This window comes from Rhododendron vialii, chromosome 1a, assembly GCF_030253575.1.
Source record: "Rhododendron vialii isolate Sample 1 chromosome 1a, ASM3025357v1".
NCBI lineage: Eukaryota > Viridiplantae > Streptophyta > Magnoliopsida > Ericales > Ericaceae > Rhododendron > Rhododendron vialii.
This window is the reverse complement of record NC_080557.1, coordinates 18,344,610-18,371,897: the sequence shown is the minus strand read 5'-3', so window position 1 is coordinate 18,371,897 and position 27,288 is coordinate 18,344,610. Positions and strand designations below refer to the sequence as shown.

At 44.1% G+C, this 27,288-nt stretch overlaps 1 long non-coding RNA gene and 1 pseudogene across 1 annotated transcript; one reads left to right on the top strand and one right to left on the bottom strand.

Moving 5' to 3' along the window:
* Positions 1-2,238: 2,238 nt before the first annotated feature.
* Positions 2,239-15,392, bottom strand: LOC131318187 (uncharacterized). Its single transcript, XR_009197540.1, has 2 exons — positions 15,356-15,392; positions 2,239-3,021 (listed from the first exon to the last, which is right to left on the bottom strand). It is a non-coding gene; the product is annotated as an uncharacterized LOC131318187 (long non-coding RNA).
* Positions 15,393-22,673: 7,281 nt separating this feature from the next.
* Positions 22,674-27,288, top strand: LOC131318181 (tubulin-folding cofactor C-like; annotated as a pseudogene).

Below are 27,288 nucleotides of genomic sequence, written 5' to 3'. Positions count from 1 at the left end.
GAGAGAGAGAGGGAGGGAGAGAGAGCAGGGGGGGGGGGGGGGGGGGGGGGGGGGGGGGTGCCGTTGAACGAAGAAGAAGAAGCAGCGGCTCGATCTAGAAGAAGAAGAACGAGCCAAACCATACCACCAAGGTATATATATATACATGCACACACGGAACGGTTCAAGGGACACCCTAAAAAAACACCCATAATCGTAATCTCATATATATATACGCACACACGGAACGGTTCAAGAGACACCCTAAAAAAACACCCATAATCGTAATCTCATAGTTCCCGAACAAATTTTTATGATCCGAACTGTTCAATGTGTGTAGAATGTGATTTTAAGGGTGTCCGCGAAAAATTAGCAAAAAAAATGACCGGGAAAGGTTTGATTTGAGCAGTTTTTATTTGAACCGTTCAATAAAAAACTGTTCGAAACTGTTCGGATCAAGCCTTTCTAGGTCATTTTTTTTGCTGATTTCTCTCGGGTACCTTTAAAATCACGTTCTGATCACATTGAACGGCTCGGATCATCAAAATTTGATCGGGAACTATGAGGTGTTTTTTTGGGTGTCCCCGAAAACGCCCCGATATATATATCTCTTATCTCATTCGATCTCGATTTCCCTTTCTCGTTCGATTTAGTGACGAAGAAACGATTTCGATGACGAAGACGAATGACGATTTTCTGTAATCAATCAACACCAAGGTCTCTCTCTCTCTGCATTTAGGCTAATTAGGGCATTTTTCCATAAATCAAAAAATTACGGTTTACTTTCGTTTTGTGGAATTTACTGGAGCGTGATTAGGGTTTTTTTTTTTTTCAAACCAGTTTTATCTCTCTGTGTTTTGAATTCGAAAGCTCAAAATTATTAGATATCATTTTTTTTTTATCAGATATCATTTCTTTAGGCTGTTATCAGATATCATTTGTTTTCCTATTTCTCACAGCACATTCGAATTCAGAAGTAGCTACAGGCTAACTCGTTTTGAGGAGGATGCCATGATCAATGCTTAACTTTGGTACTGTGTACGTATTATTGTTAGAGCTAGGAATTTTTGTAGGGGTTTGGAGATGCATGTTAGGGCACCGTAATAGTCACCACCGCATCTCATCGATCACCTTGAAACAATTATGAGATTTGTCTTTTCATTTGATCAAAATCAATTCTTGAACTGATGTACGTTTGGAGTAGTTTATGAGTCGTGAATATTTAAGAAGCACTAACTTCAAAAAAAGAAAAAGAAGAAGCAACACTGACGTTAATTTTCTCAATAAAGTGGTTCAGTGTGATTTGAAACTCATATGCACTTCATGTACTCCGGTTCTCGAGCGGAAATTTGATTTTGGCTTTGAATAAATTTGAATGAAAATTTTGGAGAAGCCTACAAGGGGTTTCACAAATGTCAATTGTCATTCTCTTCTTTTTGATTTCACTTGCAAATTGCATGCAATATGTCATAACTGAATGTGATTATCATTTTTTAGACACCTATATTCTTTCCTTTGCAGACAAGTCTGTCTCAGAGATTTGCGAGCACCAGTTTTTATTGTAAAATAAAGATGCCACACAACACCTCTTTGAAGTATCAGCAGGGCTAGACTCCCTAGTCTTGGGTTTCAGTTAGCTCAGCAGCCGTTGGGCTTTAATGAAGTTTCCTCAGTCATGTGCAGTTTCAGTTAACATTGCATCTGAAGCTTTCTTTTTGCACCCAGATCATCAAAATCAAGTTCCCCTTGGTGTATGGAGAGTCCAGCCAAAAAGAGATGCTAGCAACATTTAGGATTTTTCGATTTCATTTTGCTTGTAATATAGCTTCGGGTAGACAAGGATGATGATGTTCGGCTCATGCCTCTTTTGTAAAACATTATGTATTCATATCGGCTAGATTTAAAACTTCTGTTTCAATTGCAATCGAATTATTGTTTTGCTCTCTTTTCTGTTGTTTTGCAATGAAAGCATAATATTGCCTTCCATGTATTTTATTGTTCCTTCATGTACCAAGATAGATGTGGTTGATAATGATCACCAATTTTTCCAAAGCTGAAACTGTTCAGAAACGCGTCCACAAAAATGTATACCAACTTACCAAGTTGTCCAACAGAAGGATGGATAGCATATGCAAATGAACAAGTTAACAAAATGGGTATTTTACCCACTAAAAAGTTAATGAAATACATCTCTTTTCAATGATCGTCCCCTTTTCCAATTAAAGAGCACAAAGAGCAAAATTGATCTACTGAAAACAGTTTCCACCCACAAGAATGTGTTCAAATTACAATTCTTCCCAAATAGTTTCCACCAACAAGAATGTATTCATAAAATTACATTTCTTACAATTCATTGATTCCAGAATAAATAACCCCAAAAGACCAGACCAAAAAATTAAGAAACAAAAGACAACCTATTCCATTGATTGTGCTGCCCCAATATTTCTCCCCTTTGATGAGGGCAAAATTTCATCCAATTCAAACATCAAAACATCAAAATTTCATCCATGCTTTAACAGATTAGTGAGCTCTGGATGTCCCCACAAGAATTAATCAAAACACTTCTCTCATTATGTGCCCCAAACTAATTTGGACCGACACGGATACAGACAAATCAAGCTTATAACTCGACACGGATACAGACATTTCTCATGCCAAAAACTACGGAGACAGAGCTACTGGAACAAGAGAGCTACAAACATTTCTCATGTGCGCGCAATTCATAACTCCATCGAAATGTGATCCCACAATCTCATCTTCAATTTCTGCTGCCGCCATTGGTCTCGACTCAAACCATTCCCATAATTAGCGAACAAATCCACTCCTATCCTCTTCTCTTTACCCCAAAAACTTTGCAAAAGTTGCTCAAACAAAATAGAGCATTGAAACCAAGGGTGCAACAAGAAGAGATCCAACAGAAATTGCATGACCAGTAAAACAGACGTCCCTAGAGCAGGTGCGGGAGCAAACTCTTTCCTACAACTCAGGTAGTATGCACGCCTGCAATTGAGCTTGGGGAGACGGTACCAGCCGGAGCCATAACTGCATCACCAAACATATAATAGATTAATCTACTAATGCAAATAGATTGCTTGGACAGAATTAAAGACAAGGACCACTACTATCACAGACATCCCATTTGCTCCATATGACTGGTAATACAAAATTCACAAGGGGTCTAACTAATTCAAACAAATTTTCAATAGCAGAACCAGAAATTTTTCCACACCACCAAACGTAGATGGACTGGGTTTGAGAGAATCAAATAATTCATGACTTGGAGAAAAAAAAAAAAAGAATCGGGGTCGGAAAATACTGGTAACCAGTTTGGTGTGGTAGAAAATCAATCTCGTTCCAAGCCCAAAATCGCAGAAAATAAAGACCTTGATGGTGTGGAACCATAAATCGTTCGGATTCGAGATATAGAATCGTTCGAATTCGGATTCAGATAAAACCCTAACAATCGAACAAGGGAAAACCGAACCAGGGAAAACCCTAATAATCATCAATAGATACAGAGTGTGTGGCCCGTGATCCTCGATCTTCTCCTCCGCTGGTGGCTTGATGGTTATTGAGTCTTCTTCTAGCCTGCACAGGGAGCGCACGACTAAGACCTGGCCGGGGGTTGTCCCGGCAAGCCCTCCGGCGACAGGATAAGTATTGTGCAAAGAGAGGAGGCAGAAGACAATGAGTATGAGTCTGTAGTAGCATGTACATGTTTAGGGTTACCATCGCTAGGTATTTATAGAGCTCCCTGACTTGCCCTCCAAGCACAGGCACGTGCCAGGCGACGTTACCGTGACGTCACCGAACAGATCTGGTAACCGCTTTTGAGAGTGAGCTGGCACTCCCATGTGCGCTCATGATTATCCCTTGGCGTAACCGCCTCTGCACATGGGTGGGCACGTGGTCGAGCCCAGAAGAACCTGGCAGTTGCCATGCTTGAGGGGAAGCCGAGCCCGAAGAGTATTCGGGCTAGGCAAACATCATCCGCGTGGCCGAGCTTGACACAAAACTATTCGTCGTCGGACGGGATGGACAAAGTCAGAGCCAACAACCGGCTCGTCTCGGCTATCGCCGAGCCTAGTGGAGTGTGTTTGCTGCCCCGTGCGGCAGCTGACGGTGGTAGAGGAGTGGAGGTGGTCCCTGGATCGATCTCAGTTGTGCTCAGCCTACTACAATAGCCCCTCAATCTCAGCCATCGCCGAGCGCGCGGTTGGGATTGATTTCAAACTTTGGCCGAGTCTTCCAGACGCCGAACATGAGTAACGGTTGCTTGGGCAGAATTTGGCCGAGCCTGAATCACCTTCGAATAACTGCCATGGACAAGAACCAATGGAGGTGCGCCAGGTGTCAATCTCTGGTCGAGTACGGCTGATAGGGGACGGCTGGCACGCGTGCAGCTCTGCAAAGCTAACCTGTCATCGCCACATGTCGAGTGCTTACTAGCTACTGGTTCGGTGGTGTAATGATGGGCGGGAGATTCGAACTCCCAAACCCTAGCTCTATATATAACGCTGGGGGTAGAGAGAGAAGTCACGGTCACTTTCTCTCTCTAAACCTCCATTGCCAGAGCTCTACCACGCCTGTTCATCTTCCAGTTTCAGTTTCCCAGCAGATTTTCATCAAATCTCGTTGAAATCTTCAGGTATGTGTTCGATATGTCGCTCTCTCTTCATTCCTGCATTCTTTTACGCCCTTTTTCGTTCTTTCCTGGGTTTTTTTTTGGGACTTTCTTGTTCTAAGTGAACAGTGTGAGGTCTGGAGATGAACGGACTGTTCATCTTCATCTTCAACCTGTTCTTCCGAGCACAGGTCTATAATGATGCCCGTGCTTGGCCATTGTTGGGATTTGCCGAGCCCAGCCTAGGGCGCTGATAGGCCGAGCCCCGTTTCGAGTCTTAGTATCTCCCGAGCTTGCATCTCGAAGGGACAAATAGGGTGGGCCAATAGGGTAGCCAAGCATAGAGATCCCTTGCCTTCTGGCCGACGACGAGATTTCTCATTGTTTTCTTCTTGTTTTTGTTAGGTCTGGCTCACCCAACCATTGTCATCTCTTCCGACTCTGAAAGCTCGGGGGGAGATTCTGGAGATTCGTTTTTTCGCGAGTGGTTGGAAAAACACAGACGCCGACACCAAATATCGTCCATTGCCTCAAACATGTCTTCCGACTCCAATGACTCGAATGCCGAACGTGTTTTTGAGTACAGTGCCGACTAGTTCGTAACCGAGCCTGAGATATCGTTCACAACATCGACCCACTTTGAAGCCGAGCCTCATCTGGGGCCAGAGGCCGAATCCAGATTCGTCCCACAAGCCGACGCCCCAACCTCTATCCGTTCAGGGCACAGTGAATCCCAATCCGAGGGTAGAGGACTCGCCGATCTCTATGAGAGGGGCCAAGTTTGCCCACATGCCCATTTTTTCACCGAAAACGCTAGGGAGTTCCAAGATTTTTGCCGAGAATACAACATCCCCGACGACGTTGTAATTAATCAAGTGGCGAGCAACAGAATTAAGGATACGAGGGGGGACCATCCCGAGCACATCACTGTCCCTTTAATGGCGATATGTGAGGCTGGGTTGAGGTTCCCTCTCCATCCCTTCTTGAGGAAACTTCTTGCTCAGTTCAGCATCGTCCCACACTATTTTGCCATCAACAGCTACCGAATAGTAATGTCGATAATTAAGTTGAAGGAGCTCCATGACCTCGAGTTCACCGTCGCCGACCTTTTCCATACGTACATTATGTCTAGGCACGACCAGACCGAACGTCGATACTTGTCAACACGTAGCAAGAAACAGCCACTAGTAGATGGCTTGCCCGATACTGACAAATGGGCCAATTTTTATGTTGAAGTGAGCGGTAACTTTGAGTTCGGCAACATGTCTAACCGTAAATTTATGGTTCCAAAGATCAAAGATTTCAGAGGTAGCTCGACCACCTTAGTTGTAGCCGAGTCTGGTTATTTGTAAAATTTAATCGTCCGTTGACTGTTGTCATTTTGCAGATCACCGAGCCATCACAAAGACTCAACAATCCCTGTCCGTCGAGGTGCACATCGTATCCTTTTGTCACAAGCCTGTAGAGACGCGCCGACGCTACTAGGGTACGAGCCATCCTACAAGGGAAAGCTCAGGAGAAAGGGAAGGGAAGCGGCACCGAGCACAGAAGGTCAAGGCCGAGGAAAGAAAACGGGGCCGTCAGGAGGCAGTAAGCAGCCGAGGGTGAAGTTGCCAACGTTTAGGAAGCCAGCAGAGTTCTGGTTTCAAGAGAGTTGACAAGCCGAGCAGCCTGGTATTCATACTCCGCTTCAAACACTCGTGCCAGAACATCCCAACGAGATGGGTCGACGTAATGTTGTCCGTGTGAACATTATGGACGGCAAAGCCGTCCGTCAGAAGTCCGGTTTCGCCGAGCCTGCTGAGAAAAGGCAGAAGCTCACCCATGACTTCTTCCCGACAAAGCCACCGACTCTTCATCCGAGCATGCAGGAGAAGACCGAGTCATCGGCTGCTGGTGGCTCAAAGGAAGCTCAGATGCCTCTAGGTTCGGCTGACGCCGTCGCCGTTCAGGAGTTCGCTCCCTCTTACGCCTTGGCCGAAGGCAGGGTCGTCACCGTGGAAGATTCTGTTAAGGTTGAGCCAGGGCTTGCCACTGCGGTGCTTGAAGGTTTAGCTTTGCCGAGGGATATGGAGAAAATTCCCGAAGGCCTTCAGCCGAGCATAGTTCATGCAAGTGCTTACCTTGTTCAGGTTTGATCCGAACCCAGCCCTCTTTACTTTCCATCATTTTTGCTTGTCAAGTAAACTCACATTCTTACTTTTGAATAGGCCGGACAAGCCTTGCTCCGCTCATCCAAAAATGCCGAGCTTGTCCTTGCCGAGCGCGCTCGCTTTCATGAGGATTTGAAGGTTGAGCGTGAGAAGGTGAGAAGCTACAAAGGAAGTCTCAAAATGGCGAAAACTCAGATTGCCGAGCTAGAAAAGGAGAGAGATGGGATGGAGGAGAGGATGAATAAGGCCGAGCGTGAGGTGGCTAAAGTTCTGAGAAAGGAGAAGCGGAAGATGAAGGAGGTAGACGGTACGGCGTATCAGGCCGGTTTTGACCGAGCTGGGGCTGAGTACATGCATGAGGCTCGGTCCATGGTGAATGACGCCATAAGGATGAGGGTGCCCATCGCTTATTGAACGGGGTATAAGGACGGCGTGAAGGCCGCTTGTGGAGTCATGCAGCTGGAAGCAGATACGAATCTGATGAAATCAATTCCAGCTCCTGTTACACCTGAGCTCGTCCTTTCGTACACTGAAGAAGAGTGCGCACCCCTCCCTCCTGAAGAATTTCCCGAGAGCGAAGATGATGTCGAGGACTTGACCGACGCCGACGTCATTGCAGAAGATCTGACGGGTTTGGAGAAAGATAGTGATGGCAAGAAAGCTGCCGCTCATGCCGAGCAGGAGCATGTGAACGTCAATGAAGATGCTATTGCCGAAGATGCTGCTGGCAGTGGTGCTGGTGCAGATGCAGCTGGAACTGGACTTGAAGTTGGAGAGGCTGCCCAGGGTTGAGAGAAGTTGTACGCAAGTGCTGGTTTTGGGGAAGATGGTTGCCGTAGTTAACTACTTTTCATTTTTCGTACTTTGTTGAACTCTTGGACTGGGCGAATCCGAGTTCAGATTTTACCGTTCCGGATGTAATGGTCTCCAGCTATAAAATTTTTGCCGAGCTTGCATACTTGATCTCCTTTTAGTGAATGACTTTGGCTTCTGTGTTTGCAATGTATTTTTACCGAACTTTGATTCATATTCTGTATGACCTTTGATTTGAATAGGGCTTCTTTGGTTTGAATGGTAGATAGAATAGTGGTTTTTCTTTAGCCCCTTCTTTGGCTTTGGGGTCGACTGAGTTAGGTTGTCATGGAGCGAAGTAAAAGCTACTTCATTAAGTTGTTGGGTTTTTACCGAGCCTTAAACAACGCATAGTTATATGACAGCCGAGCCTGGGCTATAATAGAGGCGTTGATGTGATATGTTGCCGAGCCCTGGTTAATGGAGTAGTAGGTATCCTGTAGCCCCCACTTTGGTTTGGGTTCGGCCTAGTGGTGGGAATGTTTGCCAATTGTTGAAGTTTGCTAGCGGTAGGTATGCCGAGCCTGAACCAAAGTAGAGTAGTAGAATGGAGTGGAGATTGTGCCGAGCGTGGTGTTGTGTTCGGTCATTTAGCTTGTTTAGCTGACAATACGTAGGTTAGTCGCCAAAGTTTTTTGTGCTCGGTCGAGGTGCCATCCCCTAGGAGAGGTTGAGGTGTCTGTAATGTTTGTGGGTGGTTTGCTCACCAAAATGTGAGTGTAACCGGGCTGTGGCCAACCTTATTGTCTTGCCAAGCCGAACTTGAGCCCAAATTCCAGCCATATTGTGTGTCTTTAGGCTCGGTGGACCTGATGTCTATTGTGCTTCTTTTGGGCAGTAATAGTGGCCGAAGCAAAAGCGTAGTAGCCATTTGTGGGTGTGACCGAGGTCAACGTTTGTGGTTGGCTAAATAAGCCGACGAAAATGAATTTGGGATTGCAAATGACAATTACCAGATAAACTTTCTTCCATTCGATAAGCATGAAATACAAGTTAAAATGGAAAGACGTGGGCCGAAGCCAAGAAAGCAAATAGAGAAAAATAGGATAGTGCGTGGTCGAACATGAGGCACACTGTTCAAATGTCAACTACATGTATGCTTTCTTGAGGTTCTGTGCATTCCATGGGTTAGTTAGAACTTTCCCATTCATGTCCTCCAGCACGTAGGCGCCCTTACCAGCAAGCTTGACGATACGAAAAGGCCCCTCCCAGTTGGTCTTGAATTTTGTTTTCTTGCTGGTTTGCACAACCTTTCGCCAGACCAAATCGTCTGGTTTGAACTTTTTGATTCGCACACAGCGGTTGTATCCTCTTGCCACTTATTGGTATTCGGCGAGTTTCAGCTGAGCGTCGTCGCGTTTTTCTTCTGCCATGATCAATTCTTGTTCTACGGCCTCTTCATTAGTCTTTGGATCGAAATTCTCAATCCTCAGAGTGGGGAACTTGGACTCCAGTGGGATTACTCCCTCCATGCCGAATGCCATTGAAAAGGGGGTTTGGCCAGTTGAGCGCCGTGGTGTAGAACGGTAAGCCCAAAGAACACGGGGTAGTTCCTCAGCCCATTTTCCTCTCTTGGAGTTTAGTCATCGCTTGATCTCGGCGTAGACGGTCTTGTTTGTAGCCTCGGTTTGTCCATGCCCTTGGGGGTATACTGGTGTAGAGTTGAAGAAGCGTATCCCAAATTCCTCACAGAGGCTGGTCAGGTCTTTAACGACAAATTGGCTTCCATTGTCTGATACGATGGCGTACGGAACTCCAAATCTGGTAACAATGTTTCGCTAGACAAATTTGCGAACGTCAGCTTCTGTGATTGTCACAAGAGGCTCGGCCTCTACCCATTTGGAGAAGTAGTCTGTTGCGGTGATCAAGAACTTGAATCCTCCTGGAGCTGTTGGTAGTTTTCCGACAATGTCGAGCCCCCATTGTGCAAAGGGCCATGGGCTGGTAATAGGGGAGAGGTTTTGGGCGGGTTGCTTCGGTATGGGAGAAAATAGCTGGCACGGTCGGCATTTGCGTTCAACTTCTTCGCAGTCTTTCTTCATGTTCTTTCAGAAGTAGCCTTGGCTCATGGCACGTTGACAAAGGGAGCGGCCGCCAGAGTGGCAGCCGCAGCTGCCTGAATGAAGTTCTGTTAGAATTTCAGGCACTTGGGTAGGGTGGACAATGAGGAGATACGGTCCGGAGATGGATTTCCTGTACAATTGGCCGCTTTCAGAAAGCCAGTACTAAGCGGCCTTGTTTCTCACACGGTAAGCCTCCTTCTTGTCTGTGGGCAGGGTGTCGTGCTTTAGAAACGCAACGATCTCATCCATCCAGCTGGGACCGAGTTCAACATTAAGTACCTCTGGAGTGGGCTCAAAAGACGGGCGGCCAATGCTGCCGAAGTTGATGGTTCTGAATTCTGAGGCTGTGGATGCTAAGGTGAGGCCTGCAAGTGCGTCTGCGTGTGCGTTGTGTTCGCGGTTGATCTGTTCGATGCCAAAATTTTGAAACTGAGAGATGAGCTTAGCTGTCGTGGCTTGGTATTTCAACATTCGAGGGTCCCGAGCTTCATAGTCACCGAGTACTTGATTGACGATGAGTTGGGAGTCGCAGTAGACAACGAGGTTGGTGACTTTCATCGCGATGGCTGAGCGTAAACCTGCAAGGAGGGCTTCATATTCAGCTTCGTTGTTGGTGGCTGGGAAGTCAATGGTGATGGAGCTTTCATTAAGTGTTCCACAAGGTGAGACCAAGACTACCCCGGCTCCTGCTCCGTTGCTGTTGGAAGCCCCAACGACATTAAGTCGCCAAGTCTCGCCTCGAAAAAGGTGCCATGGCATGGGCGTGGTCATGGAGCTACGTTCGGCAACGTCTGGTGGGGTAGGAGCATTGAGTGCCGCTGTGTCTGCTGGAGTGAGTTCTGCTATGAAGTAGGCCAATACCTGGCCCTTAATCGCCGTTCGTGGCTCAAAACTGATGTCAAAGTTTGCAAGTTCAACGGCCCATTTCGAGACCCGGTTGGAGAGATCTGCTTTCCGAATGAGAGCTTTGAGGGGGTGTTCTGTTAAGACGATGATAGGGTGTGATTGGAAGTAGGGTAGGAGTTTCCTAGCTGCTGAAACAAGAGCAAGGGCTAATTTTTCAAACGGTAGGTAGTGAGTTTGAGCTGGAAGGAGTGTCTTACTTGTGAAATAGATGGGCTTGTCATCGGCGCCTTCCCGTCGTACAAGTGCAGAACTGGTTGCGTGGGCGGACACGGCGAGATAGAGATAAAGAGTATCGAACTCTTTAGGTTTTACCAACAACGGGGCCGAATTTAGGTAGTCTTTTAGTTCGGCAAAAGCTGAGTCGCAATCCGGGGTCCATTCAAAGCTGCGTCGACTTTTTCCCTTCAAGGCGTGGAAGAATGTGTGGCATTTGTCTGAGGATTTGCTGATGAATCGGTTTAGAGCCGCTGCCATCCCAGTGAGCCTTTGTACTTCCTTGATCGTCTTGGGTGGGCACAAATCTTGAACAGCCTTGATTTGGTTTGGGTCGGCCTCGATGCCTCTTCGAGTGACAAGGTGTCCGAGGAATTTCCTGGCGCTTACTCCGAACGCGCATTTTTCAGGATTTAGTCGAAGCTTGTGGAGCTTGAGGATCTCGAAAACTTCGGCCAAGTCTCGCAGGTGGTTGGATTCCTTCGTGCTTTTGATGACCAAGTCATCAATGTAAGCCTCCACGGTGTGCCTGATTTGTTCTTCTAACATCTTGAATATTGCTCTGTTGAACGTTGCCCCTGAATTCTTGAGTCCAAAGGGCATGACGCGGTAGCAAAAGATGCCATATGGCGTGATGAAAGTGGTTCTCTCCATGTCGTCGGGGTCCATGGCAATTTGGTGGTAGCCACGGTAGGCGTCCAAAAAGCTTAGCCAAGCATGGCCTGCCGTTGCATCCACAAGTTGATCAATCTTTGGCAGTGGGAACCAATCCTTTGGACAAGCGTCGTTGAGATTGGTATAGTCCACGCAAACTCGCCATTTGCCGTTTTTCTTTTTGAAGACCACAGTGTTGGATAGCCATGTGGGGTATTGTACTTTTTGGATTGCATTGGCCTCCAGCCGACGCTTGACCTCTTCGATGACGGCGTCGGCGTGTTCGGCTACAGAACGCCGTGCCTTCTGGATGACAGGTTTAGCGTCCTTCTTGATGTTGAGGGAGTGACTGATGAAATTGGGATCGATCCCCGGCATTTCGTTAGGGGTCCAAGCAAAAACTTCGATATTTTTCTTGAGGTATTGGAACATTTCTTCGCGGTCAGCCTCGCTGATGGAAGAGCTGATGAGGAAGAATCGGGAGCCATCCTCGTTGATTGGCATTTGGACGAGGTCTTCCTCTGCTTTGTCTTCGGCTTTTTGGCCGACGTCGTCGATTACGGCCATGTCGGGGACTTCAACCCATTGTACTTGTTTGGATTTGGCGGAGTTGTGGACGGCAGAGACGTAGCATTTTTTGGAGGCCACTTGATCACCTCGCAAATCTTCCTGTCTACCTGTAACGCCGATGAAGCGGACGACCTGGTGGTAGGTAGAAGCAATGGCTTGCATTCCGTGGAGCCAGGTTCGGCCAAGGATGGCATTGTATGGGCTTGGTACGTTGACGACGATAAATTCGACGGTCAAAGTTTTTGAACCGACGACGACTGGGAGGAAGATTCGGCCAAGCGACCAAACAGGTGCACCGTTGAAGCCGATGAGGGGTACTTCGGTAGGTTGTAGGGCTGATTCAGGTAGATCCAACTTTTTGAAAAGGTCGTAATACATGACCTCTACTGAACTTCCTTGATCGATAAGAATGCGTTTGACATCATGTACTCCAATTTGGACAGTTACAACGAGGGCGTCGGAGTGTGGTGTTTGCACACGTTCAAGATCGCGCTCGGTAAAAGTAATCGTCCATTTGGGTAACTCTTCTGTTCGTGGACGTTTGGATCCAGGTCTTACCGCGAGTACCTGCCTGGAAGTTGACGCGCGACTAAGGTCGGCCTGAAGAGTTGATTCAAATTCCTTTGTCACGGGGCCGTGGATAACGTGTATCAGTGGGTGCTGTTCGTTGGGGTTGGGATTTGTCTGCCGGGCGGGCATTTTTGATCGATCGATGTATTGATCGAGGTGACCTTGAGTTACGAGTCTTTCCGGGAGGGCTTTGTATGGTGCGCAGGCAGTCGTGTAGTGGCCGAGCTCGTTGTGGTAGGAACACTTTTTCCTTAGGTTCTGATCCGCTTGGCCGTTGTCCGTGCCGAGCTTGCCTTGCGGCCACTCGAACCATGGTTGCCTCATGATTTCTTTTAGGAAGGACAAGATGGGTTCTTTGAAATGGGTGGTTTCGGCCACGTAGTCGTGCTATTTGGGTTGGCGTCTCTTTCCTTCTTTTATGTTGTGTACCTGCTTCTTGGGTTGCAGGTGCTGGGTGATTGCTGGTGCCGGCAGTTGGGTTGTGGTCCGGGTGAAGGATGCTGTCAAGCTCGGGATTCCCTGGGCCTCATGGTCCGCATAGAACTCTTCAAGAGCACAGAATCTCTCCATGACGCGCATCAATTCTCCCGTGCCGTGTGGTGGGCGGATGGCGAGTTCGTCAAGAATCTTGCTGCCGGTTTCCAGACCGTTTTCGAAAGTTCGCGCAGTCCAATATTCGTCGATTCCTGGAATTTCGTTGAACAGCTGCCAATAGCGCTCGGCGTATTGTCTGAGTGTTTCGTTTGGGAGCTTCCTCATCTGGGACAAGGACTCAGGCTCCTTGGCTGTCCTGTTACTGGTGATGAAGCGAGTGTTGAAGGCGTGTTCAAGGTCGGCCAGGTTCCGTATGGATCCAGCGGGCAATTTGTTGAACCGCTGGAGTCCAAGGGAGCCGAGGCTGGATGGGAACGATTTGCATTTGATTTCGTCTCTTGTAGTTCATAGCTTAATGGTTTGACGGAAGTGGATAAAGTGGGTGTAGGCTTCGCATGTGGTAGGATCAAACTTCGTAAACTTTGGCAGGTGGAAGTTGGGTTCGGCCGTCGTGTTGATTATGTGGAGTGTGAAGGGAAAAACGCCGAGATCCTTCAGCTGCCGCTCAAAACCAGGGCGTGGCGGCCTTTCGTGCTCATCCGTCTTTGTTCTCTTGGACTCTCTGTCTGGAGACTTTTCGCGGTTTCGATGCCGGAGTTTGTCTCGTAAATCTGCTGTCACCCGGCGATGTTCGTCAACCGTTTCTCCTCTGTCCTTACGGGATTTGGTCTCATTGTTTGGCTCGTCAATACGCACGCCCTTTCCGTTTCGTCGAGCCTGGTTGCTGTTGTCGAACTTTTCTGCAGGGATTTCCCCGAGTCGTTCAGATACATGATGTCTGGACTCCACAGAATCTCGGCTATGGTGGGAAACCGTTGTGCGAGAGAATTCTGCGCGACCAGTCGAGTATGTGCTTGTAAATGACTCGATATCCCTAGTGTTGGTTCGATCGTGGTGTTCTTTTGAGCGGTGTGTTCTAGATGCGGTGGGTCGCTTGTAAAGGATTATCTCTTTGGCGTCCCCCGGTGCCGGGGTGAATCCTAGGCGGTCTTTTACGGATCCGCGTTGACCTTCCTCGTTCTGACGCCTTTGTGGTGGTGGTGGAGGTGGCGTTCGCCTTTTCCTACCCCCTCCACCAGATCTGGATGCGGATGGGGTGGTCTCTTGCTGCATGCACTGTTTCATTTGGGCCACCTCCGCCCTTAGCGCAGCCAACTCGTTATCGCGTTCGTCGTCGCGACGCTGTAGCAAACGGATGTAGGCCGTCGTTACGTCATCCGCGACTGGTGAGAGACCGGATCCTGGGGCGAGGGACATGGACATGTGCCTCTCATAGGGTGTTGTGGGGATGGCATTTCCGCTAGCGTCTTTGGTTCCTGAAATGGCTACATCCGTCTGATCTCCGCCCATGGTGAGTGGTTTGGTCGTTGTTTCACGGAGGAGTGAGGGGATTTGGAGGATGTGAGAGCCGTTTGAATCAGAAGCGATTCACGTCGGGTTCACCAATTGTGTGGCCCGTGATCCTCGATCTTCTCCTCCGCTGGTGGCTTGATGGTTATTGAGTCTTCTTCTAGCCTGCACAGGGAGCGCACGACTAAGACCTGGCCGGGGGTTGTCCCCGGCAAGGCCCTCCGGCGAGAGGATAAGTATTGTGCAGAGAGAGGAGGCAGAAGACAATGAGTATGAGTCTGTAGTAGCATGTACCTATTTAGGGTTACCATCGCTAGGTATTTATAGAGCTCCCTGACTTGCCCTCCAAGCACGGGCACGTGCCAGGCGACGTTACCGTGACGTCATTGAACAGATCTGGTAACCGCTTTTGGGAGTGAGCTGGCACTCCCATGTGCGCTCATGATTATCCCTTGGCGTAACCGCCTCTGCACATGGGTGGGCACGTGGTCGAGCTCGGAAGAACCTGGCGGTTGCCATGCTTGAAGGGAAGCCGAGCTCGAAGAGTATTCGGGCTAGGCAAACATCATCCGCATGGCCAAGCTTGACACAAAACTATTCGTCGTCGGACGAGATGGACAAAGTCAGAGCCGACAACCGACTCGTCTCGGCTATCGCCGAGCCTAGTGGAGTGTGTTTGCTGCCCCGTGCGGCAGCTGACGATGGCAGAGGAGTGGAGGTGGTCCCTGGATCGATCTTAGTTGTGCTCGGCCTACTACACAGAGATCACAAAGAATTGAGATACAAGAGATACAGAGTTCGAGATACGAGAGAGAAGAGAGAGATACCTTTCAATCTTCTTCTTCTTCTTCGTTCTACGGCTTCGTGTACAGCTGGAATCTGAGTTTTGTTATAACCCGAATCCTCACCCGGATCCTGACCCGCATTCCATTTTTAATCGACCCAACTCCCCTAAGATCCGCGAGATGCCATTTTTAAAACGAGAGCCATTGGATTAGATCCAACGGCTGTGATTAGAGTCCCGCACCAGCCTCTCCATCCGGAATCTCTTAGAGCATCTCCAACCCATACTCTATTTCTTTATTTTGGAGGAAAAACATTATCCAACCCATCCTCTAAATATAGAGGATGAAGGAAAAAATAGAGGATCTCCTCCAAATATGTGTTGGAGTTGAGAAATAGAGTGTTGGAGTTGGAGTTGAGATAAATAGTACAATCCTCTAAATCTATTTTTCAAATAAAATAGATTAATTTGATCCTCTCAAATAGAGATTTGGAGGGTGTTGGATTAAAGATGCTCTTAGGAGATCCTAAGTGCCCAAGCACATACTAACATTTTATGACCCAAAACAAAACATAACATTTTAGCCCAAATACAACAAGACAATAATATTTTAGCAGATTGGAAGTGCAGAAAGGGGGAAAATCCACACGTTTCTAGCAAAAATTTATACTAACGAAAGCATATAAATTGTGGCTGAAGCATTTCATGTAGAGTTACCAAAAAAAATATTTGAGAACTTAGCCCAAAAAAAAAAAACAGAAAATAAGATAATTGCTCAAAATTTCCCATAAATTTTGAGAATAAATAACCGATCGAGATAACACAAACTCCAACAAATGTTTATCTCACTCTAGAATATTCCTTGAGCGAGCAACACGCTTCAATGTACCTTTCAAGCCATACTTCTTAATAGCGAATTTGGTCTTCCATAATTCGGCACAACAGGAACCATGGTAACCATCGTCAATCTTTTGGTTGTGATGCATCGTCAATGCTTCTGCAATCTTAGCATGAATGTGGGTGTACGACAGATTATATTCACCAACTATGTACTCTAGCCACTCAGAAGCTATCGCCTCACATATGCCTTCTTCTACTTTCTTTTCCAATTCAAAGCTCCAATCTATTAAAAATATCATCAAACATGCGATCAATGGATTTGTTAATTAATAGTAGTCCGCGCGATCATAAATTAGGGACACGCGCTGGAGCGGAGTCAGATATCTTGGGTAGTGGGTGAAATTGATCACCTTTTGAGCACCAATATATTGATGTTTAAAAAGTATTGTCTGGATGTTCAAAAGAAAATTGTATAGAGATTATAAAAGTGTATTATTGTAAGTACGGAAGGCAAATTGAAAATTTAACTTTTTTAGCATTTACTTAGTTAAATTGTCCACACGTCTTGATCGATGGTTAGCAAAGTACTAATGTTAGGAGGGCAAAGTTATCAGTTCGATCAATGTGGATAATTTCTTTGGGAAATTAATTTCATAACTCATAATTGTTTATGACATTTAATAATCATGTGATGGGTATACTCATTAAATTCTAAAAGCAATGGTATATGGGCATGCCACATTTAACGATAGGATAAAGGGAAAGACTACAATACACACTCCTTATTTGGGTGTGTATCATATGCACCTTTCAAAATGTTATGAATTATAGAGAAAATGTTACGAATCGTATTGCTAAAAAGTTACGAATCGTATAAAGGTTACGAGATACACCAAAATGTTATAAATCATAATGAAAATGTTACGAATAGTATTGCTGAAAAGTTATGAATTCTAGAACAAAAGTTACGAAACACGCTAAAATGTTATGAATAAATCATAAAATAGGTGCATATGGTAAAACTTTTTAAGAGTTGTGTATTGTAGACTTTTCCTAGGATAAAAGTATAGAATAAGGATATTCTTATCATAAGATTATTTTTGCGCTATGTCAGAGAGTGAAATTCAATTAACAAAAGGTACGATAGCATGAAACAACTATGCCTTGGAGCCCTACCACTGCATGCGTCATCTCATGAGCTAGCATTGCGCCAAGTATCTGTTTGCATGTACGTCACATTCACGTCAAGTTTTAAGTTAATGTTCAAAGGCTAAACAAATATAATCGATTTCTCGACAACATGTTCAGAATTCAAGATGATTCAAGAGGTGAACTTGTACCATATATACACACCCACCTTAATATATCGAAATATTATGAATTTCTACATAGATTGTAATATCATCGTAGTAACTTTTATGGAATGGGAAATCATTAAGTGTGCACTTTTTCTTTGGTCTTTACCATCTTCTCCATTTGATTTGTATGTTCATATTTTTCAGAGGTGGCTCTATATGGTGACCAAGGTGGTCACTTGAACACCCCAAAAAGAAGTTTTTGTTAAGCACATATGTATTATTATTAGTTTAATTTTAGTTTATCCTTTTCATGAACACCCAAATACAAAATTATTTGAACACCTAACCCAAAAATATTTAAACACCCAGCCAACAAATCAATCCAACTATAAAGAAATTTAAAACAAAGCGTTGTACAATTGGGCCAAAGCTTGCCAGGAGATTGTGAGCGTTCTGGCAAATCGCGAGTATTGTAACGCCCCGGTTTTCAGAGACATTAATTAAACATTAAAAAGAGATTTTCAAAAATAGTTTTCTCTTTTTGAGGCATTAAAATTCCAAAAGCCTCACCAATACGAGTCACATTACAATATTTCAAATTCAAATGTAGTATTCTACAATTTCAACGTACTTAATCAAAATTTTAAAGCAACTAAGGGTACGGAATCAGAGTCGACAATCTCTTCGCTGGTCATCATCACTTCAACTTATCCATATGACCCTATTTTGCTCTTTCTTCTATTCCGTCTTCGGTACCTGGCATTTGAAGACCAAGGCAACGTAGTATCGTGAGCAAAGACGCTCAGTAGCCAAAACCCACCCAAAAACCCTTGCAACATGATATATAACTAAAATGCATAAAAAATAACATAAAAAGAGAATAATCAATTATTTTATTTCTATTCTTCAACCTATGTGAAATCTTAGATCTTATCCACATATCCATTTCTACCCATAACCTCTTGTAGACATCTTCCAAACGGGGCATCGCCATACATATGATCCTCTTTCATTGGATTCCACTTCATAGACCAAGATCGTGGATGTTCTCATGGCTAGGAATATCTCCACACAATAGCGGTCATCATAAAAATAGAATCTCCTCCTAGTTTATAAAAACTAAGAAAAATAGACAGAGATTCCGGGTACGGGAGCCAAAAGTACAATAAGAGGAAGTTGTTAGGCACCCCTCTTTAACTAGTTGTGAGACTGGCCCATAATCATTCGACATACGATTAGTGCTTGCTTTATTTAATTCTGAACACATAATCTGTTTTTATCCTTTAAGCAGTTAATGGTGAGCCAAGACAGTAATTTAAAGCATGCATCAAAATAATCAAAGCACGACCGGCTATCCCAGAGAATGGATCCCACAGCCGGTGAATAGATGTCATGGCCGAGGGATCCTTCTGGCTTAATGTATCGACCGTGGAAACGATGTCCCAGCTGATGTTTTTCCTCACACCAGAATACAAATAGTTAATCAGAAAATCAAAACTCTATGATAAAAACGTAGGAACATAAAATAACTCAAACCATAGGCCCCTGGGCCTCATCACCTTGATCCCTCAGCGCACAATTGCTTCGAATTGAGGATGATTGATTGACCTTTTTCTCGAAACCCTAGGGTTAGGGTTTGAACTTCGGGGTTTGATTGCTCAGATTGCAGCTACCTTCGGGATGTTAAGGATTTTGTAGAGAGAGTATAGGAGAGTATTTCTGCAGGGTTTCATGGCTGATGAGGGTGAATTGTGTTGTTAATTTCAAAACCCTAAGGCCTCTTTATATAGGCATGAGATGACTCACTCCGGCCAATCAAATGACGTAAATCAATAAGGTAGTATAGGGTTAGAAGATCTCTACTCGAATCTCTTTTCATAGCCCTGAAGAATCGAAAAAAGGCTACTAGGGTTTTGGTGTGTCAATCAAATGAATGACAGAACATTCCAGAATTCTGAAAAAAGACGATCTGACAGCCGAGGAATGGATCTCTCAGGGTGATTTTCAAACAATATGTTTCACGGGTGAAAGAATGATGTGGAGGCCGTGAGATGAATCTTGCGGCTGACAGATGTATTTTCCTAGGATACTGTATTTCTATCTGCAAGGTTATATGGCTCTGAATTGGGTCCTCTAAGTGGCTAAAAATACTCACCAAAAGTCCACGGGTTTACGAGAAGTCAACCAACAATCACATGTATCCATTCATCATCGGGATGGTCCCCAAGGTGGGACTTGAAATAATTGTTAGGCCAAATTGGGGTGTCCACAGATGCCTCTCTTTGACTGAACTTAGACGGATCACGAGACATGTTTAAGTAGTAGTCAAAGCAGTAAAACAACTTCAATTTTGTCGAACAACTATTCCAAGGGTTTTCGAAGAAAAAATTTAGTTATGGTCGGGCCGAGAGGCTGCCTACGTATTCCACAAGGGAAATTTAGATCAATCGTAGTTCAGGACAATAAAGAAAAATAAAAGTTTATAGGGTTGAGGACAGAAGACGTACCTTCGGGCTATAAAAGTCGTAATGCAACGTACCTGGGCTATGTTAGAATCTTGGCGGAGAGTAGTTGAAGGAGCGTTGTGTTGTCCGAGGAGTTTGGCGGAGAGCATCTTCATTATTTTGGGGTAGACCTGTACAGAGTGGGTGAGTCGATTGTTTTTCATGATCATCCTTACTTTGACTGAGGGGAGCTCGGTTGGGTAGCCTATCCTTGTGAATGAGCTGGATGGAATTGATGTAAATGGGGTGGAATCCAAACCATCTTCTGGAGACGATTGGATGCCGATTTTTCAGATATGGTGGCACGAGACTAGTGACTGGAGAATGGAGCTTGTGGAGCCAGTTGCAGACATAAGGCAAGAGCCTGAGGATCATAGCTTGGAGCTTGAAGTGATGGAACTGAGGCGTAGAGCTGGTTGTATGCAGGAATGATCTGTTTCATGGGTGAGAGAGAGATGCAAAACATATATGATGATGACGGTTAGACATAATGATAATGGTGATGCAGACTTGATAATGACAATGGTAATGGTGATCCCATTTTCTCATAACTCATGCATTATATAAAATAGTTTTTTATTATTAAAATTAAATACAAGTCTCTACACACATGCATTGTGCAATGACCAAAAACATCATTTAATCTAGGGCTCATTGATTTTCCCAACTAATTTAAACACCAAAATCTGCAATTTTTCCAATTTTTGTAACCCTAATTTTTGGGGTTTGACAGTGGAGAATTTAGCCACCACCAAGATGAAGAATCTAGGGCTCATCTGAAAGTTCAAAGAGAGAGAGAAAGGGAGAGGAGGGGAGACCTTCGCGGTACTTGGACAGTGGTGCGTCGTGCTTTTCGCAATTTGATAGTGGGATCTTTTCGCAGGGTAGAGGTGGTCGCCGGAGGGACAACTGACAATGGTGGTGGGTCACCGGTGGTGGTGCTCGCCGCTCCTCCTTCTCCATTTCTCTCTCTATTCGAACCAGAAGAACAAAAGGTTTTCGAATGGGGGAACTTGATTTTTCCTTTCAGCTGTTTGGCCCTTTTTTTCTTTTTTTAAAAAAAGGGTGGGGCTGGTGGGCTGGTCATCGCATGGGGTGTGATGAGCGTAGTGTTATTGTTAAACAAACACGTTTTTGTGGTTGGTTAACCCGTATTAATGAGTAAGAAAATTAAAAGGGAAATTTTATAAATAAAACTGCGAATTTACTGCATGTAGCCTTTGCTAAAGAAAATCACAAATCTTATAAGAATTTGCCACATACAACCTCAAAATACCCATGATCTTCCAAAATTACCCTTTCCTACCCCAACAAATTATTTTGGCCAAAATTTTTGAAACTTTCCCAATTCTTCTTCCCCCGTTCTTTTCTCTTCCTCCCTATTTTGAAACCCAAAACCCCACCACCATTCCCCCTTCTCCTCCCTCTCTACCCGTTGTCTGTTTCAACACCACCACCACACCACAGCACCGCCGCATAGCAGACCATCACCTCTATTGTCAAACCACCACCGCCACCCAACAGCAGTTGGAAGGAACCGGGAATAACAACAGCACCACCATGACAATAGACCCACCATCACTACCATCACCATCATTGTCTGACCCACCATCCCCAACCCCACGACAAACCCACCAGCATTAAAAACGTTACAAAATTTCAAATACTAGAATTTGAATTGTTTGAAGGTTTTCGAATATTAAAATTTGAATGGTATTAAACCTCTGGGCATTTAATATAATTTTTGGTAGAATATGATATTGTTTACAATATTTGAATTCTAGAGTTTGAAATTTCGGCATAATTTCAAGTTGTAGAATATGATATTGTCAACAATATTCAAACTCTAGAGCTTGAATTGTTTGAAGGTTTTCAGATTTTAAAATCTAAATGGTATTAAACCTTTAGGCATTTAATACAATTTTTTTTGTAGAATATGATATATCGTCTACAATATTCGAACTCTAGAGTTTGAAATTTTGGCATAATTTCAAGTTGTAGAATATGATATTGTCTATGATATTCAAATTCTAGAGTTTGAAATTTCGGTAGAATTTCAAATTTTAGAATCTGACAATATCGGGACAGAACCATGTTAAAAATGGAGAAATGATGAGTTACTTCTTGCTGCTGTTTTGGCTCTGAAACTACAACATCCGCATCTACCTCTTCCTTGTCAACTTTCATTTCCATTGCATAGCCTTCCAATCCACAATCAAAATACACATTGCTCTCATTTATTGGATCCAAGATTTCTTCTTTACCAATAGAGGGAGATGAAGCAATGAAGGTTTCCATTGCGAGTTAGAAGGTGGGAGGTCAGAGTTAAGAGGCAGAGGTGGACTGAGTTTATGATGGGAGGTGGGAGCTCTTGGAGCTTGGTTGCAGCACCAATGGCGATGGTGAATGTGGAAATGAAATGAAGAAAATGAATATGATTCTCTAATGGAGAATATTGAGGGAAATGTGGGTTATGGGTTATGTTTTAGATGTGTTATATGTTTGTGATTGTATGTAGTAAGAGTAGAGGTATTTTTGTCCAATTTTTTAAAGACATTTTTATCCAAATATGATTTACTAAAAAAAGGCTACATGAGTAAATTCACATTTTTTGTATTTATAAACTCCCATTAAAAGTTGATCATAATCCGCCTTCAAAATATTCTTTCAAAACACGTTTAACAAGATGGGCTTTGCTTAATAAAAAGTACTTCTGTATAGTAATTTTAACGAATATTGTTTGGCTAAAGAAATCAACAAATCGAACTAATTTGGCCGCTGAATCTTTTTTTTTCTTTTTCTTTTTCTTGGATAAGCATTCGGCCGCTGAATCTCGACGAAAGCAATCTCGACGAATCCGACAACCAATTTGGGTTCTCCGCAGAATTTGCTGGGATTGTTTTCAACGTTCGTTCGTTTCAGCGCAGAAATCAAACAAATCGAGGTTGGTTTTCTCATTAGGTTTGGGAATTTTTTGATTGTTCTCAATTTGCTGTTTCGAGTTACATAGCCCTGATCGGTTAATGGACCGCAATACTGATCGGTTAATTGAACCGGAGAGAGGAGCATCCTCCAAACAGAAATTCTGATCGGTTAACGTTTTCTCCGATCTACACAACAATGGAAGGCGTAGACCAAGCCTACTCCGAAACCCTAGACCACCCACCAGCCCCCGCCGCCCACCCGAAACACGCCGCCATGCTTGAACGCCTCTCCAACCGCCACCAACAGTCGCTCTCTCGCAAACCCGATTCCAGCTCTCTCGACTCCGCTCACTCCTTCCTCTCTCTCTTCTCTCAATCCAAACTCTCCGTCGAGTCCGGCATCTCCCTCCTCCGCCGCCAATCCACCGACCAAACCAACCCCGCTCTCAAAACAGACCTTGAGAAAATCTCCACCTCGATCTCCCACCTCGGGAAGCTTGTCGCCGAAAACTCCTACTCCTTGCCCTCCTTCGAAGTCCGAACCTGTCTCGAAGCTGTCTCGAGTCTCAAACAAACCCTAGATACCCTCGCTTCTGATGTAGTCCCCAAAAAACGGTTCTCTTTTAAAAACAAGAAGGATCCTAGTAGCGTTGTTAACTCAATTGAATCCGGCAAAACCGAATTTCACAGTTCAGGGGAACCGAGTCGTACGGTTGGGGACTTGCTGGGGTTTAAGGATAGGGAAAAGAAGGCTCCTAGTAGCGTTGTGAACGTAATCGAATCCAAATCTCGGGTGACTGAGTTGGAGGAAAAACCAAGTTTTAGGGTTTGGGACTCGCCGGGGTTTAAGGACAGGGAAAACGAGGTTTTGGTGAGGGAATTTGAGGGGATGGAAATGGGGGAATTTTCGTTAACGGGGTTGAGTTCGTGTGAGGTGCGATTGACGGGTTGTTAAAGGGTTCTGTTCGTTCACAAGTTGAGTGATTGTAAGGTGTATGTGGGGCCGGTGTTTGGTTCGGTTCTGATTGAGGAAGTGGAGGGGTGCGTGTTTGTGTTGGCATCACATCAGATTAGGATTCATCATGCTAGGAGAAGTGATTTTTATCTGAGGGTCAGGAGCAGGCCAATAATCGAGGACTGTAGTGGTGTGAGGTTTGCGCCATATTGTTTGGGGTATGATGGGATTGATAAGGATCTGCAAGAGTCGAATCTTGATGAGGAGACAGGGAATTGGGCAAATGTGGACGATTTTCGGTGGTTGAAGGCTGTGCAGTCTCCGAATTGGTCGATTTTGTTGGAAAGTGAACGGATTGGCGGAGTGACTATTGTGAATTCAAACAAGTAACCTCTCTGGGTATTTCATTTTCTTCATTGACAAAATATTTTGGGTGTTGCATCATTTTTTGAATTGCTAGTTGTTGCCTGTGTTGTGTACCTTTATCATTCATGGAATTCCATCAGTAGCATTTTACATGGAAAATAGCTTGATTTGAACTGATTGATTAATATTTGATGGTTAGACCAATTCTTTAGTTTCTCTGGAGTTTGGGTACTAAACATCTGGCAGGTTTGTGATTGGAACTTGAGTGGATCAAGATCAAATTAGCTAGAGAAGGAACGTTCTTGAATTGTGGCGTTTATGTGGATGGAAATTCGAATTGCAAAATAGGAGTGTTTTCTTAGTCCCTTTTGATTGGATCAAGGTCATGTAATGCTGGATGCGTTATTAAGGTTCAGGGGACAGCACATTTGTAGATGATCTTCATCCACAAAAGCCAATGGAAGAGTTGAAGTTGGTGGATACGTGAGAAACCAACCTTAGAGAATAGACTAAAGAAAAATTTTGATACCTGAAGAGTTAGGGGGTGATGAAACTCGTGGTAAAGAATGAAGCTCAGTAACATTAAGGGTACAAGTGAACTCCTAGCAAGAGACATTTACAGGAAAGTGATCGACAATTATCAGATTTGCTTTGGAGACAGGACCACAGGTGCAGTTTTTAAACTTGCGTGTAAATGATGGGAACTGGGATATGCTCAAGAAAAATAGGATGACAATATCTATTTGGCACTTATAATCTCTGTCTTACCTTGAGAAAACACGCCGAACAGAGTATGCATTGACTCACTGTGCTCTAGTCTAGGAAGACAAACGAAACATGCTGAACCAAAAGACACATGAAAAAGAATTATAATTAGGGACTTACAAGATAAATGCTCATAATGTGAGACTGCAGAAAGAAGAGGGGTGTGCATAAAGTTTTGGAGATACTGTTGTAATGAATCTAATGATAGCCTCGTCTTAGAGACCGCCAGAACAAAAGGAAGAAGGAGAAATGATTGAGCCGTGTCAGGGACGTGCGTATGTTTCCTCTTACCTCTACAATTTTGCATTAAAGTATTTGAGCAAGTACATTGATTGACTGTTGATGCAGCTAAGAATTTTGTAAGATTAACAGTCGTACTCGCCACCCAATTAAGATATTATTGTTATTATTATTATTATTTTTTTGGTGCTGAGTAAATTGAGTTTGAACCAAGTTGTGATATGTGAAAGAAATCAGATTCATGGAACGCACATCCCCCAACTGGATTGGTTATAGTCATTCCTAAAGTAGACATTACAAAGATCTACCTATTGTAGCAATATGGGAAGGTCCCCCAAAACAGTCTGAACAAAAGGGGAGAAATATATAGAAACAACATTGCTTGGGTGAAAATGTAAAGAAAACCTAACCTGTAATAAACCTAACCAATCCAAAAGAGGCGTTTTGTCACAAATCTTTCAGGTTGTTTACATGACTTTGTTTTCGCCATAATGCTTTGTCAAGGGGTATATTTCCTCAGCTAAATGATCTATCGACCCTCTCATGCATTGACTAGACCATAAGCTCAAATGTCGAATACAAAAGTGAGACAGATTCTGATCTAGGCGAAACATAGATTAAACTGATTACTGATTAGTGAGATTTCATTGGAACGTGCAAGCACTCCAAATGTGTGCTATCCGTGGTGAACTTGAGTTTGTGACTTCAAGCACTGAGATATCGAAACTGGATAGCAGGACACCGCTGAACACGTTGAAAAACTAGCATTTGTGTCCAAACAATAGTCAAATTCACATCTCAAATGTCTGGTGAGTTAGGTGAAAATTTTTCTGTTCCTAAAAACAGGCACCATGCCACCTAATTTGTCTTCGAAGTGACAGAATCCAGACTAATTTACATTAATAAATCCGTGCAGACTTTAAAGAAAGGTGCCTAGGTTTAATTGGCCACTCCAAATCATGAGTCTTATACTAAGACTTTATGTCTAGGGATAGAAATGATAGACTTGGCAATAGCTTTGACTTTAATAGCATCAGTGGTAACAGTTGTATTAAAGTAAACCTTTTCTTAGAGATAGGGGCATCACAACCCTTAATTTGTGACCTAATACAGTTTAGCGGAAGATAAAATCAAAGATTCTCTTGGCGGTGTGATTACATTCCTTATATAATTCTGAGATCTATGTTTTGAAGTCTGTATCTACTCTGTTGCATGGGGTTTCTTTGAAGCACTTGTTCCATGGTCAAAATTTTGGGTTGGTAATAGGAAAATTGTACTCTTTCAACCACCTACTGCTAAATTGCTAATTATATGTTTTGGAGCTGAAGATTTTCCAGCCTGGCTATAATGCTTCTTTCAGGATTGCTTGTGCATCTTCGCATGACCCTGAAGACTTGCACATTATCCAGGAAAAAATGTCTGGCATCAATTTTGGCAGGGAAACATTCTTTTTAAAAATTGCCAGATCGGCAGCTATTGTTCTATGACTGAATTTGGCAATCTGCTTTTATTTTGTGCTTTTTTTGGATCTCCGATTTGTGAAGAGGAAGGATAAAAGAAGGGGGAAACAGGGATAGAAAAAGTTGTCTATTTTTTCCTTTTGTATGTTGATGGCACTTCCGAACGAGAAGTTAGTGGGTGTTTCTTGGGCATTGTCAGACAATTTCCAGCATGAGAATGACTAGTTTATAGAGTGGGGCCCATAGCTTTTGTGTACGTATCATCCTAGTTGGTTTGGAAATGAGTTATTTTGTCGCACATACGAAGTGTTGATTGGTGATTGATGTGGAGCAGTGCACCATTAGTGAACGATAAATTTCCCTTGGAAACCATGTGGTCTCCTGTAATCTGAATGGCCCCTGGAATAGAAAAATAATGTCTTTAACATACAAATTTACGCAAAGCTAGCACAAGGGTGATCTCTAAAAAGTCTTGCTATGATAGTATTGTTTAGGATGGAATTCCTACCAACTACCACTATGCCATCTTCAGCTTTCCACAAGGCTGCATCAACATTTTAGAACCTTTGACCAGATTCTTGTTGCTATATCATGACAACCAGAAAATTCCCCAAAGAGACTTGA